The sequence below is a fragment of the Equus przewalskii genome, chromosome 30 (assembly GCF_037783145.1).
Source record: "Equus przewalskii isolate Varuska chromosome 30, EquPr2, whole genome shotgun sequence".
Lineage (NCBI taxonomy): Eukaryota > Metazoa > Chordata > Mammalia > Perissodactyla > Equidae > Equus > Equus przewalskii.
Window position 1 is genome coordinate 31,727,604 of NC_091860.1, and position 19,714 is coordinate 31,747,317.

At 43.9% G+C, this 19,714-nt stretch overlaps 1 protein-coding gene across 23 annotated transcripts in view; it reads left to right on the plus strand.

The window, feature by feature from the left end:
- The first annotated feature begins 1,528 nt into the window (after positions 1-1,528).
- The window catches only part of LARP4B (La ribonucleoprotein 4B), a 91,005-nt gene continuing 72,819 nt past the window's right edge, over positions 1,529-19,714 (plus strand). For 5 of the 23 annotated variants that reach the window (XM_070601251.1, XM_070601262.1, XM_070601270.1 and 2 more), the window contains exon 1: positions 2,763-3,046. The gene's annotated coding sequence lies outside the window, so the exon portion shown is untranslated. The other 18 variants (XM_070601266.1, XM_070601268.1, XM_070601276.1 and 15 more) reach the window with 12 other exon arrangements.

Here is a 19,714-nt window from a genome sequence, read left to right on the forward strand (position 1 = left end):
GTCACTGAGGGTCCTGTAAACAGAGTACCACAAGGACCCAGAAGGAAATCTACTATCTAAAGGAAAAGATTTACATGGCTGACACTTGAGCTGTAACTGGAAAAATAAGCCAGACCTTACCAGCAGTGGAAGCTGAGGAAGGACGCTCCAGACAGAGGGAGGAGCATAGAGAAGGACCCTGGAGGCCCCGCATGCTCAGGACAGGAAGGATGCTCCGTCCCAGCAGCAGGTGTCCGGCGTCTGCTCCTGTTGCCTCTGCAGCAGGACTCCCCACGCCGGGGTGCTTTGCCTGTCTGTAAACAGCACGGTCCTAGCGTGTTACCCACGTCTATACCCAGCAACTACCTGACATCCTAAACAATGCCTGTGAAGTGAGTGTGGTTGCAAGGCTGCGGGGTCTAAGCTCAGGGCAGAAAGGAGATGGAGGGATCAGCTTCGGGCTAGGGCCAGTCTGCGAAGGGCCTTGCAGCCCATGAAACACAACTTGGACTTCACCCTCGGGGCGAACAACAGGTTGTCCTTGGAGGCTGACAGTGAGCAGGCTTTCAAGGATAGTCTGTCTGCGCGATGCAGATGGGGCGAGGACACCACAAGCAGAGGCCCCCCTCGATGCTGTGAAAGCAAATGGAGGGAAGTAACCGTGGGCAAAACCCTCCTCAGGGGGAGAGGAAAGAGGCTTTAGGTGGGATAGGTAGGATATGTAACGGCGGCACAGGGGAAGCAGTGTTTCAAAATTGGTCTTATCTTTCTAGGTAAAAATGCCATAAAAATGCGTTTTATGTTGTAACCGCATATCCCAAGGTGACAATAGATCTTTGTTCTGAAACGCAGGTCAAAAAACAAAATCCTAGGAGAACAAAAAGCTGGTTTTGGTTGTTCAGACAGGATCACACAATGTGAACACAAAGTAAGAGATGTCATTTCAACAGAAAGCATTCTCATGCCATTTAGGTTTAATCTCTTTTGTAATTTAGGAATTTTTCTATATATCAAAACGTCTGCCAGAATGTAGACACAAGCGAAGCAGAAGAAGTCTAACTTACCAACTGGAGGATTCTTGATCTCTCCAAGGTGGACCACATCTCTGGGCCTAGCGGCGATTTCACTGGCGGAGAGTGGGGCCTGGCTCTGAGAGGTTACAGGTGGAGGTGAGCATAAACGAGGCGCTTGAGAAGGGCTCTGCGACACGTTCAACAGGTTCTCTTGGAAAGTGAGCTTAAAACTCTGCTTTTTCTGAAATACGTACATGCTTTCAACATTCGAGGAAATGTCCGGCTCACATGACTATTTAAAGACATTGCTATGAAAATCATTATCTAACTCGCAAGTTTCTTAGAGCTAGGAGGTGACAACGTATCACAAAGCAGGTGGCATCCAACACTGATGGCAATAGTTGATCTTCCCAAACAACACATGGACGTCCAAAACGCAGATCTGTCGGCATTTGAATACCGTCAGGAGGAACGGACAAGCAGCACAGGCGCATGGAGAAGTGACCCAGAAAAGTCTTCTGAAGACGGGTTAAATCCTGCAATCTATATAATCAATAATCAATCAGAGCAAGTAGACAGGAAATCAGGCAGCAAGCTTAAAGGAAGTGAGCACACTTGAGCTTTTCTTCCCCATGAAACGGGCCGGGGCAGGTGAGATGTTCTATGTTTGGGAGACTCCGGAGTCTTCAGCTGTTCCCCTGAAATCGCGAGAATGTAGCTGCGACAGACGGCCCGGCTGGACCCCACTGGACCCCACAAGGCCGGCGACGGCCTTCTCCGAGCGCCCTCAGGGGGCTCTCCTGGACCCCGACCTCCACCGGGCCGCCAGATCACTCGAGCGGGTCATGGGGGGTGTGGAGGGGCCGGAGGGGGCGGGGGTCGCTGTCCCGGGTGGAGGGAGGCGGGGGTCGCTATCTGGGGTGAGGAGGGCGGGGGTCGCTGTCCCGGGTGAAGGGGGGGCTGGGGTCGCTGTCCCGGGTGAAGGGGGGGCTGGGGTCGCTGTCCCGGGTGACGGGGGGCGGGGGTCGCTGTCCGGGGTGAAGGGGGGGCGGGGGTCGCTGTCCGCGGTGAAGGGGGGCGGGGCTCGCTGTCGGGTGTGAGGGGGCGCGGGTCGCTGTCCTGGGTGAAGGGGGGCGGGTCGCTGTCCGGGATGGGGGGGACGGGTCTCGCTGTCGGGGGTGAGGGAGGCGGGGGTCGCTGTCGGGGGTGAAGGGGGGGCGGGGGTCGCTGTCCGGAGTGAAGGGGGGCGGGGGTCGCTGTCCGGGGTGAAGGGGGGGGCGGGGGTCGCTGTCGGGGGTGACGGGGGGCGGGGGTCGCTGTCGGGGGTGACGGGCGGCGGGGGTCGCTGTCCGGGGTGAAGTGGGGGCGGGGGTCGCTGTCTGGGGTGACGAGGGGCGGGGGGTCGCTGTCCGGGGTGAGGGGACGGGGGTCGCTGGGGTGACGGGGACAGGGGTCTTGGTCCCGCGGTGGCGCCGGCTCCTTAGGCCGCAGCGGGCAGAGGGGGTGAGGGCCGGGGGCGGAGCGGGGCCCGCCGGGGAGCGTGCGCCGGGCCGGCCGGGAGCGTGAGCGGGGCGTGGTTGCGTGCGCGCCCGCGCCAATCACCGGCGCCGCCGCAAGGGGTGCGCGCGCGGAAAGGCCGGGAGGCCCGGGGGGCGGGCCGGGCCCGCGCGCGTCCAATCGGAGCGCCGCGCCTCCGTGACGCGAGGGTCTCCCGGGCGCCGGGCGCCAGTCTGCAGGCCCGGCGGGTGAGTGCGCGGGCGCGCGGGCGCGGGGGCGGGACTTCCGCTGAGTCCCGGAAGCGGGAGCTGTGTGTTCTCATGCGAACGGGAAGGAGCGTTGGGGCGCCGGAGTCGCGAGGTTGAGACATTTTCGGGCCCGAAACGGGAAGGAGCCGCCGCCGCCCCGCCGCCAGCCCGCGACCGCCGCCCCCGCCGCTCGTCCGGGCCGGCCGCGCCCCTCCTCCCGCCTCTCCCTCTCGGCCCGTCCGCGTGCAGCGCGGTCGCCGGGCACCGGGGCTGCGGCGGTCGGCGGCCGGGCGGCGGCGGCGCTGACAGGTGAGCACGGCGGGCGGCGGCCGCCGCTCCCGTCCCTCCGCGCCCCTGCCGCTCCCGGCCCCGCCTCGGACCCGCGCCGCGCCTGCCTGTCACGGGCCGCCATCTTCCCGGAGGACGCGGCCCGGCAGGCCCGGGGCCGGCGCGGGGCAGGGCCGGGCTGGGCAGTGGCAGGACCGGGCCCCAGTCTAGGCAGGGCCGGGCTGGCGTGTCGGCGGGACAGGGGCCGGGCTGGCCGGCGTCTCGCCGGGCAGGGGCGGGTGCAGGGCCGTGGGTCAGGTCCGAGCACGGCTGGCGTCTGAGCAGGGCCGGGTCGGGCAGGGTTACAGCCTGGCAGCCCTGCGGGCCGGTGGGCCAGGGCCGGGGTCTGAGCGGGGCCGGGGCCGGGCAGGGTACAGTGCGGGCAGGGCCGGGGTCGTAGTAGGGCCAGGGCCGGGCAAGGTTACAGTGGGGGCAGGGCCGGGGTCCGGGCAGCGCCGCCGTCCGGCCCGCACTGCGGCGGCCTCGCCCTGCCCTCGCCCCGGAGCCCCGGCGGCGGGCCGGCCGGGCGGGGAGGGACGGGGTCATTCGGACCAGGAAGTGGGGATCGTGTTGCTCGGTGTGTGTTTGGGAAGCTCCCGTGCTCTTCTCGGTGGGCTTCATTAGAGGCAGATTCTGAAGGAATTAGAAGAAAGTGACATATAAAGATGTCTTGTGTTCGAAATAGGGCCACGATGCGCAGTCGAGGAAGGGCCAGGTCAGGAGTCTCTCACCACCTGCTTTTCAGTCGTGTCCAATCCGAGCGTAAACTTGAGTTACTCAGATTTCATGTAATTTTGTGTTGCGGCTCTTCGTGCAAGTAGTCTTGCTTTCCCCCTCATCTTTATGTGAAACGGTTTTTGATTTTGGCTGAGATGAAACTTGAGAAGAGGATCTGTAGGGTAGCTCTTAGGCGTTGGAGACCCTCTCCCTGGCTGCGCTGTAACTTGTGATCTTAACTGGAAATTTGGACTTTTGGATAACAGCAGGAAAGCAGGATGTCCCTGGACTGTGCAGGGATATCAGTTGGTATGTGGGACAGTTTTAAGAAAAGATAATGCCAGCTTGAAGACGAATATTGTAAGTAAGCATTGTAAATTATTTTGCCTTTTGAAAGTTTTTTCTCGTGATATTTAGGTGGTTTCTTACTTTAAGTTGTGTGAAGTATTTAAAATGCACTTGAAATAGGTGCTGAGTTGTAGTTTGCCGAGACCGCGGGGGGCGGGGGTTAGGGGAGTGGCGGCAGGGAGACTGATGTTCACTTCTCTGTGGTGGTCAGATAGAATGTGCAAAGTGCAGTTTCCATACTTCCCCACCCGGCTCCCTCTAATTTACAGTCGGGGTAATTTACAGAAGTTGAGGTGGTTGTGGCTTTTCAGCTTTTCTCTGCATTTAATGTATTGACAGGCAATTTTATAATCAAGGTGTAAGAAGTCTCTTGACCGAAGTTTGTTTGAGTTCCTAACGTGAAATACTTTCTGAAAGGCACTAGATTAGTAAATTTATTATTCAAGCATAAATTTGATTTGTGTATTTCGCTTTGAAACTTGCGTTTTGTTAGACACAAATTTCATCCTGTATTTTGAAAAGTTAATGTGAGTTGACTTATTTACGTGAAAGAATGGCATGGCTTGTTATTTATTACAATTTACCCTCTTGGTCCTTCACTTTCATCTCCAAAAAGGGGATAATAATAGCCCCATAGGGCTGTTCTAACATGTTGATGTTGGCTGTTTCTACTATTTTTTTTTATTACTGAGATTCTTATTCAGAATTTTGAAAATGGTATTTACCTTATTACTATTTTCAGTATTCTTTCTGTGACCCTCAATTTTAATTTATTAGCAGAGAGAATTTTTTTTTGCTTGATCAGATGTATCTGGGCAGAGAAAGCAGGTTCTGAGGATGGAATGTGTATTTGGAGAAAGGAGTTATACTATATTGGAATAGGAGCTAGAGAGAAGATAGATGATAATGTGAGTACAAGAGTGTCCTAGCATTCATTTTAATGTGTTTTGAAGAAGAGTAGCTAAAATTAAATGGCAGCACATTTAGGGAGAAATTTGATTTTATTTAATGTTCCTAGGGGTTGCACTTTTAAAAAATTGAGATTTGCAGATTTTATTGAACTTAATATGATTTCCATAAATAAGCACAAATTTTGACAAGTACGTATTGAAACTCTGTGGAAACAAATATTTTACTTAGTCACTTGTTTTTATGAAGCAGTCTTCACATATAAAACATAATTTTAACATACTTAAGTGCAGATTGGGAACATCAGGTTGTTAATGGTAATAACATTAAATAGTGCTTTTGATTGGCCCCACTACTCGACATCGATTTGCAACAGTATTTATAAGTTTTTGTAGTGATAGACCTGTGGTTGATGTCACCAGCCAAGAAGTGGCTGACAGACTCCTTTGACTGTTGTTGCAGTGTCATGCTGGAGTTCATACTTTCCCTGGTGATAGCTAGGATTATAATCCAGGTCTTTTAACTTTAGTAACATGTGTTATCTTTATGATGGTCCCTAGAGATTGTAAAAAACTGCATAGATAGATGCGACTTTAAATTCCATCTGTCATTGTCCTAATGAGCCTTTAACAGGCTCAAGTTTTAAATAAGCTTTCGTAACACATGCTTGTAGTCTTGCAGAATTCTCTCATATTTAGGGATTTTGTTTTCCAACTGATAAATGCAAGAAAATCTCAGAGTATATTCTTTTAATTCCTCCTATAACACCATTGACTCAGTGTTTTTCTACTGGAGAGAAGAAAACAAACACTGAAGTTGTGTTTATGGAAAACACATTGTTAAAAACCAGGCACAGCTGCTGGGTTTTGTTGCTTAAGCTCTTTTGTAAAACTTTATTCCTGTATAGAGTGCTTGTTTTTCTGTAAGAGCTAGTTTTAGAGAACACAGTATGTGAGGCACTGCCTGCTGAGAGGGTTCAACTCACCAGAGCTGAGTTTAGTTTAGTTTCATTCAGTTTTAACTTTTTTATCCTAACTGTTGCATTTCTCGATATCTTTGGAGCTACTCTACTTCTTCTGGAGTTATCTTGGTTAGAAATTGAATTTCTTTATTAGAATATGGTATTGTAAGGTAGAAAGCCATTAGGTTCTCTTATTAAAAGAAAGAAAATTCCAACATGGAAATGTTTTCCTCCTAACGTTCTAACGCTTTATTTTTCCTGCGTGTAAAAGTCTTCCTTAGGAACAGGGAAAATTATTAGCTTATGTTCCCTTCCCTTTTTATCTCTCCCATCCCAAAGCTCCCATACTTTTTGTCCCTTCAGTGCCTTTATAAACTGTCTTTTCACCATTTTCCTGGTGAAGCTGTTGTGGCTCCTACTTAATCATGAAGGGTGCAGGTGAGTGATGGCACTCCTTTTGTGCCTTCTCTTGTGGTCTGGTTCCTTGTTTAGTGTCAGCCCCTTTCCCGCTAGTGAGACGTGGGCCATAGAGTGCATTGTGTAACATGGAGGACATTTCATATTTAACCTATTTGAAAGCATGCTACTTAATTTTTAGGGGGAGTTTGATAATCATTGGGATGAGACTTACTCTTCACTGAAAATGTTCTTTATCAAATCTGTTCTTTATGAACAGATGTGTTCCTAATGTGTTCTTTATGAACATAAATGTTCTTTATGAAATATAAGCAAAAGTTTTGGCTTAAAAACTGATAAGATAGTATTTGTGTGATAAAAATAAGATGCTCTCTATTTATGTACACCATTTTAATCACATAAGGCTAGAGGTTACTTTAAAGGCATATCCTGATTCTTAGGCCCTTTTGAAAAACTCCACAGTGACTATCTCTGCCTAAATAAGAGACACTCAGGGGCCTTGCCATCTCTGCCTCCTCCTTGCAGGCTGGACCACCTTTGGTAAGCCTGTGCTGACCACTGCCTCCACCCATAATACCTTGGGGTTGCAAATGGTGTTGCCTTTGCTCTCTGTAGTTTCTTTGCCTGAAATCGATTGTCCTTCTTCTCTTTTTTTTTTTTTTAAAAAAACCTTACCTCCTTAACCCATCCTTATAAAGGCATTTCAGGAGTCTTTCAGGAATCCTTGCCTTGATTTCTAAGATGGTGCTGAGTGCTTCTGTTTCCATAGCACCTAATTACTTAATATAATCTCCTTGTGGGCAGGATCCTTTTTGCCCAGTTTAGGGTCAAGTACACTACAGATATTTAGCAAACTTGGTTCAACTAGACGGATTAAGGTACACCTAAAGACACCTCCCACCTCCCTTTTAGAGAAATTCTTTGCAAATCATACATTTGTGTGCTTTCATAAGCAAATATGAAGATTTTCACTCAAAAGGGATGCAATAGGAAGTGCATAAAAATTATATTTATAAAATGTTAACTGACTTACCTATAGCTACATCTGGTGCATACCGTGTTTTAGATGCAGTAATTTACAGGACCTCCAGATTATGCTCCTTCTCAGTCTTTAAAGACATGCCCATTTTGGTTAACAAATATTTCTTACTGTCTTTATTTTGCTTTAAAATTAAAACAAATTATATTAACCAAAATTAAAGCAATCACAATAGCGAAAATGTATTTTTAAACTTCAGTGGATTTTTCTATTTTTCATTTCCTGTGAGAATCATTGCTCCATGGCCTGATTCGGAGGAGGGCCAGTCAGAGGAAAGAGGAGAATTCATGCTTGCCTTGAGCAGGTGTTTTTGATCAGTCAGACACTAGCAGTACAAAGATGAGTGATACTAGAACTTTTCTCTAAGGCTTGTGGTCTAGGAGGAATTAGGAAAGTGAATTGTTTTAAAGTAAAGTAGACTGGCATTTGAACTCTTGAAGTTTCTGTTCATGAAACTTGTTGATGACTCTCAACTCCACACTTCCTTGAGCAGTCCCATAGTGACAGTCGCATTTATTATAGCATATCCTATGGCAGGCACCCCTTATCTCCCTTCCCCGCTTTATTTTTCTTTGTAGCACTTACTGCATTATAACATGCCATGTGATTTCCATATTTTATGCGTGATCTGTCTTCTCGTACTTGAGTGTAAACTCTGTGAAGTCAAGGGTTTCTGTCCACTTTGTTCATTGGTGTGAGCCCAGATCTTAGAATGGTACATAGTATGCACTAGACACCTTATGAGTAAATCCCAGGTTGTATTGGTGAACAGAAGGGATAAATTGCCCTCTTAGAGCTTGCTGTCCACTCAGGCAGGTAGATAATCATATAATGAGGTATGAGGGTGCTTTGTGCTGGGAGACCATCATGTAGGCCTTGAGGGATGAGGAGACTTCCTTAAAGGAAGGATGAGGTGGGAGAGAGACAGTCTTCTAGGCAGAGAGGTAAGTGTGCAAAAACTGAGCTCGGGAGGGGTGCGGCAATCTGGAGGAACTAAGTTGAACAAGGCTGAGTGAGGTGGGCGGGCTGAGGTGGCAGCTGGATCATCCACAGCCTGGAAGGTCCTAAGAGCAGTTGGAGAGTTTTGAACAGGAGGATTACCTGACCCGAATTGCCTTTTTAAGTGATCATTCTACCTTGTGGAGAGTGGCATGGAGGGCAGGAATGGGCACACACGGACGGGGATGTTGCTTGGCCCCAAGGTGGAGAGCACTGTTATTCACTCTTGTGTTGATCTCCGTGGGAAAGGCCAGGCCCTGGTCTAAGTGAGACTAGCTTGCTAAGAAGCTCTTTCGTTTGCGTTACACATCATCACATATGCTTAAAAATACTTAGAATGTACGTCTTAAATCTGCTAGCATTTGTCAATTTAAAGTATATTTGTTATTTCAGCTTTTATTAAGGCAGACTAATTAACGGATTCCTATTTTAGTAACATCTATGAAAAATGAGAATATTTTGTTTTCAAGTTTAAAAAAGCTTTGTTTTATTGTCAAAGCTCAAAATATAGGGATAAAAAATAGTGACCAATTTGATATAGATTTACAAGTTGCCTCAGTGATTATTTCCTCTGAACATGTTAAACATTCCCTTTTCAGATATTTTTCTTGCAAATATCAGGTCCTTTAAAACCTGTTCTTTAAAGACTTTATACTTTCTGAACATGATTTTTCCTTCTCTTTGCTGATGACATTATATCTCTGTATTTCATTGTTGAGATTTTACCATCTGTATAATTTCTGCCTTACGATGTATATGTGTGTGTGTGTGTGTGTGTGTGTGTGTATTTACATCCAAACTGTATGTGGTGCTGTAATCCACTGCTCAACCCCCCACAGTCAGAGAATACCAGGAACCTTTAAGAGTAGACTCGAAGTCCTTGTGGAAAGTTACCTTTTAAAAATCTAGACATTTAGAAGGCAAAAGCACTCTCTCTTTACTTGTGTTTTAGGAGGTAAAAATGTTCAAACAGTTGATAGTATGCTGATTGTTGTTTAGTATGGGAGCTTAGCGTGAAAACCTTTTTGGATGAAACTTTCCCCAGCATCATTGTGAGTTCCATGTTCCTTTTAGATTAACATGTGTATCTCCAGTGATACTTGTTATCAGACTAGAATGCTGTTTCCGGTTTTCCCTTCACCAGGTCACTAGGAGTACAGACCATTGTACGAATGAGTAGCTGATGAATCAGCAATATTTGCTTCTTCACACCTTAAATATCTGGGGAGGGAAGGGCCGTCAGGGAAGATCAAAGGGCGCAGTATTGAATGATGCCCTTCGCTGGAGCCGCCATTTGTGTGTGCGGCTCTTCCCATTTCTTTGTATATGTTGTTGAGTTTTCATTTATTCTGCTGAAGTCATTATCTTTCAGGGTTCAGTGCAGGAGAGTTAAACTGAAGCGTGGCAGGTCTGGAAGTAGAAAATAGAATCACCAGTAAGATGGCAAAAGCATCCAGGCACATAGAATTCGAAAGTTGCTGTGACCTGGGGAAGCTATCGTTAAGAGTACAGTGTTTGATGTGAGAGTGCCTCGAGATCCCAAATGGCCACGTGTTGGTCTTCAGTCAAGCCCACGGACACTGGGCATACCGTTCCTTTCAAGTTCAGAACATTGAGTGTGTGTTTGATTGCAGTTGTGGAGGGTTTTAAACTTTAACTCAGTATAAGTTTTTCATGAAATCATAAGATTACAGGTCAAGATAAAAAGCCATAGATCAGATGTTTTCCCGAAGTCATTATATGGCCACAAATTGTGTTAATAGGTAGTTTTATGAGCAGGGCAAATAAAAGCTGGATCATTAACTTCCAATTTACTTTTGGTGTGTGGGGATGTGGTTAGGTAAGTTTATTGACAATTTGTAAAGAATATGTTTACCAAATGTTTAATAATAATTAACCAGTAATCAGCCTTAATCCAGTTGCATGGATTATTTTATTAATTTTTTTGCTGAGGAAGATTCTCCCTGAGTTAACATCTGCTGCCAATCTTCCTCTTTTTGTGTGTGAGCCACTGCCACAGCATGGCCACTGACAGACAAGTGGTGTAGCTCTGTGCCCGGGAACCGAACCTGGGCCACCGAAGTGGAGTACACTGAATTTAACACTAGGCCGCCGAGCTGGCCCTGGGTTATTTTGTTTCCATCAGTGCTGTTGTTACCTGTCTGGAATTATAAGACTGAGATGAAAGCTTTAATTCTTTTTGACTATTCATATGTTTAGTGTGAATGAAACAACACTTTGAATTAGGAGAATCATTTTCTGAGACTTTTAGGTTTGGTCTATATTGTTTTATTAACTGAGATTTGATAGCTAGTTTCTGAAAATAACTGCTAGGAAAATAGTGTAATGTTGTAGTTGTAGTCTTAGGATTTTAGAGCTTTAAAACTCAGAAACTGAAGCCCACAGAGGTAAAATTAATTAGAAATACAGCTAGTTAGTTAGTGGTAGAGCAAGGATTATAACTTTGGTCTCCTTTCTAAATTCAGTTTTCCATTGCACTGTAATTATAGAATTCATGTAAGATCCTTTTCAAGGTGTACCTTTAACAATGAAATTTAAAAGGAAAAATTGAAATTGGTGAAAGTGTTAACTTTATGTATGCTATAGCATTTTGTTGGCATTTTATTGTTTTTTATTTTAAAACAGATTTTTTTTACAGTGAACAAAAATTTTTATTTCAACTGACCAATGGTTACTACAAGTCAGTCATTATTTGACAAAATGAAGTTGCATGCAAATCTCCTTTTTTCCCAAGAAATGTATTGTCATTAAATTTGATATGTAATCAACTGTAAAACTATTTCTCACCCTCAAACAAATTAGAATTACTAAACTGAAACTTCTTTTAGCTTCAGCAGCATTTATTTCAGAACTTCACGCATTAGTCAGTGACATGAAGGACTTCTTTGCTGAATTGGGTAATAGTTTTTGAATACTGGAAGAAGTATTGCCTCCATTTTGTGTGTGTGTGCATGCTAGTCACGATGTAATGACTACAGATGACATACTTTTTAGTTTAATCTTCGTTGTTAGCATTTTCTGTATCACTTTTTGTTTATTTTATTGAGGTTGTATTGGTTTATGACTTGGTATCATTTCAGGTGTACATTATTATATCTCAGTTTCTGTATAGACTGCATCGTGCTCACCACCAATAGTCTAGTTTTTATCCATCACCATACAGATGTGCCCCTTTACCCACCCTCTACCCACCCCCCACTCCCTTCCCCTCTGGTAACCACTAATCTGGTCTCTTAAATCAAATTCTTAAAGCAGCTATTAAACTGTGCTTTGTAAAACGTTGAAATACCATGTTTATTCCAGGAAAGTTAAGGTTGTTTTGTTGTTGTTGTTGTCTTTTGAGGAAGATTAGCCCTGAGCTAACATCTGCTGCCAATCCTCCTCTTTTTGCTGAGGAAGACTGGCCGTGAGCTAACATCCATGCCTATCCTCCTCCACTTAACATGTGGGATGCCTACCACAGCATGGCTTGCCACGCGATGCCGTGTCCACACTCGGGATCCGAACCAGCGAACCCTGCGCTGCTGAAGCGGAATGTGCGCACTTAACGACCGCGCCACCAGGCCGGCCCCAAAGTTAAGGGTTTTATTTGTCACTTTAGATAATTTAACCTATTAGCTTTAAGCTGTTTAGGAAGGTGCTAACAGGTCTTCCAGTTTGTAGCATACGTTCAGACTGCAGTTTACCTGTCATCTTTGAGAAATAGTCTAAGAGAAATTCATATCAACTCTGTGGTTTCCTTTCTGGAGCATGTGGACAGTTGTAAAACTTAATATAATATCCAAGCTACTGGTGCAGGGCTCTGTGTTCAGGCTTTGGAAATGTTAACACCTCTTTTCACACCCATCACTTTTTTGTAAAGAGTTTGGAGGAGAGAAGGTGACTTGCTGTGAGAACTGCACCACCTCTCTTGGCCTTTAGTTTTCCATCCTGAACAACTGTTTTTGCCTACTTCCTGCTGTGTGTTTAATGATTTCAGATTTTAACAGCCTGCACCTTTCCTAAGAACTGGGAGAAATGAATTCAGATCGCAGTAATTCCCACCTTCAACAGTGTATTTGTCTCCCCCCTTTCTTTTTTCATTTGTTCTTCAGAACACCTGTCTTACTGTTTGGGAAACTGAGGCCTGGAGACAGTTTGCCTTACATCACACACTGAGGGAAGAGCAGAAAATGGGATCTATCTAGCTTCTTGCTCCCAAGTTCATTACAAATAGTGTCAAACTCTTGGAAAGTAGATGTCCTGCCCAAAGCCTGAGATCCAAGTAGCCTGATAGACTTGAGGGATGTGCCATACAACTGCAGCTAAGCACCAGAAATGCTAGCTTTGACCAGGAAGTTTTAATGGTAGTTTTTATAGTTGAGATCGTTGAACTCAGGGCTATCCCACACCATAGGACTGAGGGAAGTTCATTTACCTAGCTGAGCAGTAATTCAGCATTATTGGAGCTGATTCTGATAGTTTGCTTAGAACTTTTATGGTGATGTTGTTAGGTTCTTCGTCTGTTGAACTATAATTTGACTGACCAAAGAGTTGTGATCCAGTTATTTATAAAATGGAGATGGTATTATGCCTAGGAGATATTTCCTTTGGAATTTCAACTGAAGGATAATCCAAAGTAGTATATATTTTTGAATTCATAACTGTGGAACTTATATTCTTTTTTTAAATATAGTATCACTTGTGGAGGGAACACTTCATATTAGGGGATCTTCATTGTACTTTAATATTAATTAATTTGCAGTCATCTTGGAAAACATGAAAGTGTTTTCAGTTGTCATATCTAATATTTGAGGGTTGTGGTTAGATTCTGCGCCTGGACTCAGTGGCTGTTACTTTCTGAGTACAGTGTGGTATTTCATAGTTATTCCAGGTCCAGCCTCTGGCTCACTAGTAATAGTAATGATTGCATTGTTTAAGCATGTGCTCTGGGCTGCACATGCTCACAACAGGTAAAATGGGAGTGCCCGGTGTCTCCACCTGGGGAGTCTCAGTGTTTATGCTGGGTGTGGACTTGAACCCCTGCTCTTAACTTCCTCCTCAGAGCCCAGCCTGTCTTTCATAGATGGACTTGCCGGTTCATTGAACTTCTGATTCTGTGTTTTACATTTCTAGTATGTGTCTGTTTTTCCAGTTGTCAGCACATTTTCAAAAGGATCTTTGACCTCTGCCTTCAATACAAGTAATAGTTTTAGTGTGTGTTTGTCTCTTAGGAACTTTTTCAATGATTTGTTGTTATTTTGATAATTAAATGTAATTTTTTACTGTCAACATCATTTAATGTTTAAGTCATATGTTTAGATCCCAAGTGCATACTTACATATATGCACATACATATACATATACATACACTTGTCCCTCAGTATTTGCTGGGGATTGGTTCCAGGACTGCTGGCGATACCAAAATCTGTGGATGTTCAAGTCCCTAATATAAAATGGGGTGATGCAATGAGTACAGTCTGCCTTTGAATCATATAGATTCAATTCCTCCATATCTGCGAAATTTGTATCCATGGTTGGTTGAATCCACGAAGGTGAAACTCGTGGATATGGAGACATGACTGTATACAAAATCTAGAGAATATCTAAAATAAAATGAAAGTAATTTTACCCTAACCTAAAAATATTGCCTTTTCCCACATTAACACGTCGTTTGGAATATGCAGCAACAGAGGCTTTCGCTTGGAATCATCTCGTTTTCTGAGCTTTATATTTTAAAGCTCATGTTTATTGTTCTAAAGGCAAAATGACTGGACATGTATTTCCTGAGATTCTTAGTCTGTTGAGTATAGTATCAGGAATACAGCTTATGGAGAAGGTAGAGGGATTCCTGCCCTCCCAGTATTGGAGAGACGGGACTCCCTTAGCACACAGTGTCACTGGGTATAAAGGTTTTTTGACCCAGGCTTTGTTGGGACAGTGGGGAGTGACATTTCAATTGGCCTTGCTTGTGGTCACGGTGTCCCAAGTGCAGGCCTTTGGAGGTGTGAGCTGAGAGGTGGGAGACTAGTCTCCTGTTCCAGGAAGGTCATTCTTTGGGAGAATTGGTGGGATTGAGGGAGACTTAAGAAGTCGGGTAGTAATTTAGTTCAGAGATGATGGTTATCTGACCAATTTAGCAACAATAGAGATAGGGAGATAGAATCTTATTTGCAAGGAAGAGATTGAAAATGTATTGGCAGGTTTCTGGTTTGGGCAACTGGGTTGATGATATGCTTGCTCTCTTTCTTTGAGGTGGAGGGGTTGATTGTCATTTTTGTTTATTTGTTTTAAATGAAAAGGAGGGGTAGGAATGGATTTTTTTAGTAACTGATTTTGAGAAGTCTGTAGGTCAAAAAACATTCACCAGATGTTTGCATGGTTGAACTGAAATTCAGCGTATGGTGTTAACTGGAGCCATGAACAGCTGAGAGGGAAGAGCATAAGAGAAGCAAGTGAGGCCGCAGCTCCTGTGTGCCGTCCTGTGGAATCACAGTTGCTGTGGGTGAGGAGCACTGGGGCTGGCCACTCCTGGTTGCTTTTTCTTTCTCTTTTCCTACCGGTTGAGTTGTGTGCTTGTAAAAGCCAGTTCAGTTTGTCCCCATCAGTGCAGCTACATTATTTAACTAATATAAACTGATAAAAGAGTACAAAAACAGTTATTCATGGGAAGACCAATTTGAAAATTTTGGAGTGTCTCAATAAAAATGTCTCTAAGACAACTGCTATTAAATTAGGTATATGGATAAGACAACCATAAAAAATTGGGGAATAATCATTCTAGAAGCATTGTGCCATTCAGATGATGTTTTAAGTATCTAAGTTGTACTCTAAAGAAACAAAGTGAAAGTCTTAGGTGATGAGTTATGGTTGTGGTTTACGTGAGAAAGAAATAGGAACGTCTAATAGACTGACTCAGTCTCAGAAAAGGCCCAAGTGAAGGAGCATATACAAGTTAAAGTTGTTAAGGATCCATGTCTCAGTTTTAGAATTACCTGTGTAACTCACTCATACAGTTGCTTCCAATTGCTTAAGGCAAGAGAGCTTTTACTGTACTGAGTGTGGAGGAGAGCATTCAGGGAGCGAATGAGACAGGAGGGAGGAGGAAGGCGGGCATCCCCTACTGGAGTGGAGGAAGAGAGCTGCAGAGGCCCGCCCCACTTGATAGATCCAGCAGTAAGTAGGCACTGGCCATTTTGGAAGGAGCAGTGTCCTTGGAGAGGCTTCGTCCTGCCAGGGAGGCCCCCCAGCCTCTTGGTTTTGTCCTTCCCTGTCCCTGCCCCTCTCGCCTCTCCACTTGCCTTCCCTCTGCCCTGTCTTTGGAGACAGCATAGGCTGGGCGTGTTTACAAAGGGACAAGGAGGAAGAAGTTGAAGATGCAGGAAAAGCGGAGGAAATGGGATCCAGATCACAGATAAAGGACCAGTGCTCCTTCACTTAACAGGTTGTTTTTCTCCAAACCTTCTTTGATTTTGAAACTACTGAGAAAAACTCATTCATTTGCATGAAGTTTTTTCAAGTTGTCTTATGTTTGGGCTGTATTTGGGTCTCTTGCCTTGACTTTTGAGGTCTGATTTTCAAGAGCTGTATAGGATTATAATTGTTATGGAATACTTCCCTTTCTTTCACCAAAGTGCTAAGAAATATATATCTATTAGGAATACTAAATTCAAGAAAGGAAGGATGCATATTAATATAGATCTTGAAGTAAAGCATATTTTATCACCACTTATAAAGCTGTTGAGTGGTTTTCAATTTTTCAGGAAGATGATTTGCATGTTCAGGTAAGATTTTAGGGAAGCCCTGTAGGGTTGGTTGTAGTAAGGACTTTAGGAAGACAGATTGCCATATTTATGTGTTTTCCACCATCTGTTGCATCAAACAGCTGTTTACTGCTTTAGAGCTCTGCAGACCCTTTGGAATTTCTTCATGACTTGCTGAATTTCGTTGTCCTTCATTTGGAGAAACGTTGCGCATTCAAGATGTTCTTGCTTTATTTTGATTTATTGGTTAGTTGATTAATATAGATCAGAAGTACCTTTCCCCGCAGCAAAGCTTTTCTTTTAACATACTTGAAAGCTACATTTTGGTAGTACTTTAAGAAATTGGTCTGTTATAGGATGAAGAAGTAAAAATATTCTGTCAGTGTCAGGTGTACAGTTTTTTACTGAATCAATTTATGTATAGTTCCAGGACTTCAAAAATTTTTCCATCTCTACTTCTGGTTCTTTGGTACCCTCCCAGGAATAAAAGCATGCCTCAGTCTGAGCAGCCCAGAGTTAAAGCAGCTCTAAGCTGCTTTCCAGCTCTGAGAATGTCATTCTTAAATTTTTGAGTTCTGAGTTTGTTTACCATCGCTATCATCTTTCTCTTTAAGTATTATGCACTTTCAAGTGAAAATTGTGGTTATGTGATTATAAATTGGAAAGTGCGGTAGAATGGGATCAGCAGTCCTTGAGGAAATGCAAGGTTCATTAGAAGGGTGAGGTGAATAGAGACTTTTTCCATTGAAAGGAGTTGAAGCAGTGTACCATCCAGAGCTCTTTTTTTTTTTTTTTTAAAGATTGGCACCCAAGCTAACAACTTGCCAATCTTTCTTTTTTTGTTTTTTTTTTTCTTTTTCTCCCCAAATCCCCCCCAGTAGATAGTTGTATACTTTTAGTTGTAGGTCCTTCTAGTTGTGGCATGTGGGACGCTGCCTCGACATGGCCTGATGAGTGGTACCATGTGTCTGCGCCCTGGATCCAAAGCGGTGAAACCCTGGGCTGCCGAAGCAGAGCGTGTGAACTTAACCACTCGGCCCCGTGGCCCCGGAGCTCATTTTTGAACAGGACTTCTGGGTCTCTTGAAAGACTTTCTTGTGGTATTGACTCTGACTTTTCCTTGGTACAGGTGTGTACCATTGCTACATTTGGCCATCATCATTTTTTGTTTTCAAGTGTAAATGAGAGAAAAATGAAGATTTTTATGAAGAATGTCAATAATCTCAAGAAAATGATCACATATTCAAAATGAAATTAACAAAGCTGTTAATGAACTTCATATGTGCAGTTTCCTAGGGTAAAAATAAATTATAAAAGATGTTGAATGTGGTAGTTCTGCTCTTTGTTCAAAAGGTGATGTTACACATGAATTGTCAGCTGTAAATTTTTTTTTTCCTACTCTGGACTCAAGGTACATTTTGCTTGCCATCAGTGAGGTTAGTGTGTAGCTAAGAGAAGAGATGGCATAAATAAGAGAGGCGCAGAAGTTCAGCTGAAAGTGCCTTTGCAGCACATGAGCAGACAGATCTAAAAAGGACTTGAGGGTGGAAGTTAATGGGGGTCAGTGTGGCATACTTCTGGGTCAGACAGTGTGAATCTAGCATGGCAGGGGTGGTCATTTCAACATGGGAAGTAGTTGTGTTTGTTTTTGTTTTTTTTTAAAGATTGGCACCTGAGCTAACATCTGTTGCCAATCTTTTTTTTCTTCTTTTCCCCAAAGTCCTCCAGTACATAGTTGTATATTCTAGTTGCAGGTCCATCTGGCTCTGCTATGTGGGATGCTGCCTCAGCATGGCTTGATGAGCAGTGTTAGGTCTGCACCCAGGATACTAACCCGTGAAACCCTGGGCCGTCGAAGCAGGTGCGCAAACTTAACCACTCAGCCACGGGGCTGGCCCCCAGAAGTAGTTCTTAATGAAAAAAATATTCATGAACACATAAATGGAGGTCAGAAAACGTTCTAAACAGGCTGGACTCAGGACAGTTAGCTTTTTAACTATGGAATTGAACATCTCTCTTAACAGTATTTCTTAGATTTACTCCTTCCATTTCAGGTTAAATGAAGTAGGCTTGCTGCATTGTATCCTGTGGATGCTGCAGGTTTGGCTCTAGCACTTCCTGGGAGCATTCCGGAAGATGTGTGAATGAGCTAAGCTTGCACCTTAGAGAGACACACCTAATGTGCTTGTGACCCTCTCCATTTGCTTCTCCCTCTGGTGAGGAAGTGTGTACCTGCTTCAGGAGCTGCTCTTCTGTTGGAAAAGAAGTGACTTATGATCAGAACAAGAAATTTTACTTTCAGGGCAGAAAGGCCGTATCTCTAAGGATGTGATTCCCTACATCAACTTTGCACTTACTTTTACAAAATAACCATTACAACCACGTGCAAAATGAGAGAGAGGCTTTTAAAATCATCTTCGTATTGTTTCACTTGTTTCAGATAATGTTTTACTTAGGCTGTTTAATAACCAAGTATTGGAGTGGTTGGTTGGAGTTTGTCAGAGATTTAATGGATAAAATACTTCTCTCCTAGCCAGAGGGTTAATAAGATGATCTGAGCTCTCTGTTTTGTTTTGTATTTTAGTAAGAATCTTAGCTAAAAGGATCTTTTCAAATAATTGTCTTTTCCAGGGCAAGATAATATGTCATAAGCCAATTATAAGTCTTAAAGCTGGAAGGACCGTTTTTCATTTTTTGTGTGGAATTACTAGATAAGTTCTAAATTAAAAGCAATTAGAAAATTTTAGTAGTGTAATTTTTCAGTATACTTCTCATATAGATACTTTTCCAGTCGTATTTGGCTAAGAAATGTTTTTGCATCTTGTGTCTGATTTTATGCCCTCCCTAGAAGCAGAACCAGATCAAACTATAAAAAAGAAATCACTTTTCCCCACTGCTGTCTTTTTCAGTAGAAGCACAGGTGTACATGTATAAAAGGAATTAAAAGAATTAATCTTGAAGTTTATCGGCAGCATCTGCTTAGGAATATTTCCGTACTGGGTGCCAGTTTAAATGTGTAATTAAACAACTGCCTACTCTACTGAGATTGGATTCCTGTCTTTCATTCGTAAGTGTCTTTGAGTGACACGTATGCTGTGAGAAGACTCAGTGGAAAGAATGTACTATCAGAGAGATTGAATCTTGAAAAACAAAGAGCTAAAATAACAGCTTTCCAGGCAATAGCCATCTATTGGTCTGTAAATTTTTCCACTCTTTAACCCTGCACATTCAGTTGAGTATATGATCTGGGCAAAAGGTGCTGTGAAAGGTGCATGGACTAATCTGCCCTAAGAGTCTCACAAATTATTCTGCTGTGCGACAGGAATGTACATTTTAGATACTGTAGAGTAACACCAGTAGCAGTGAGATAAAGAGCATAATCTAAGCAGCAGCACAAGGCAAATGACTGAGGACCTATAGTTCCTATTACGCTATTTTATTTTCTTACACTTCTCTGTTTAGAGATGGGTGTATTGCATTCATGAAAGAAAGTTACT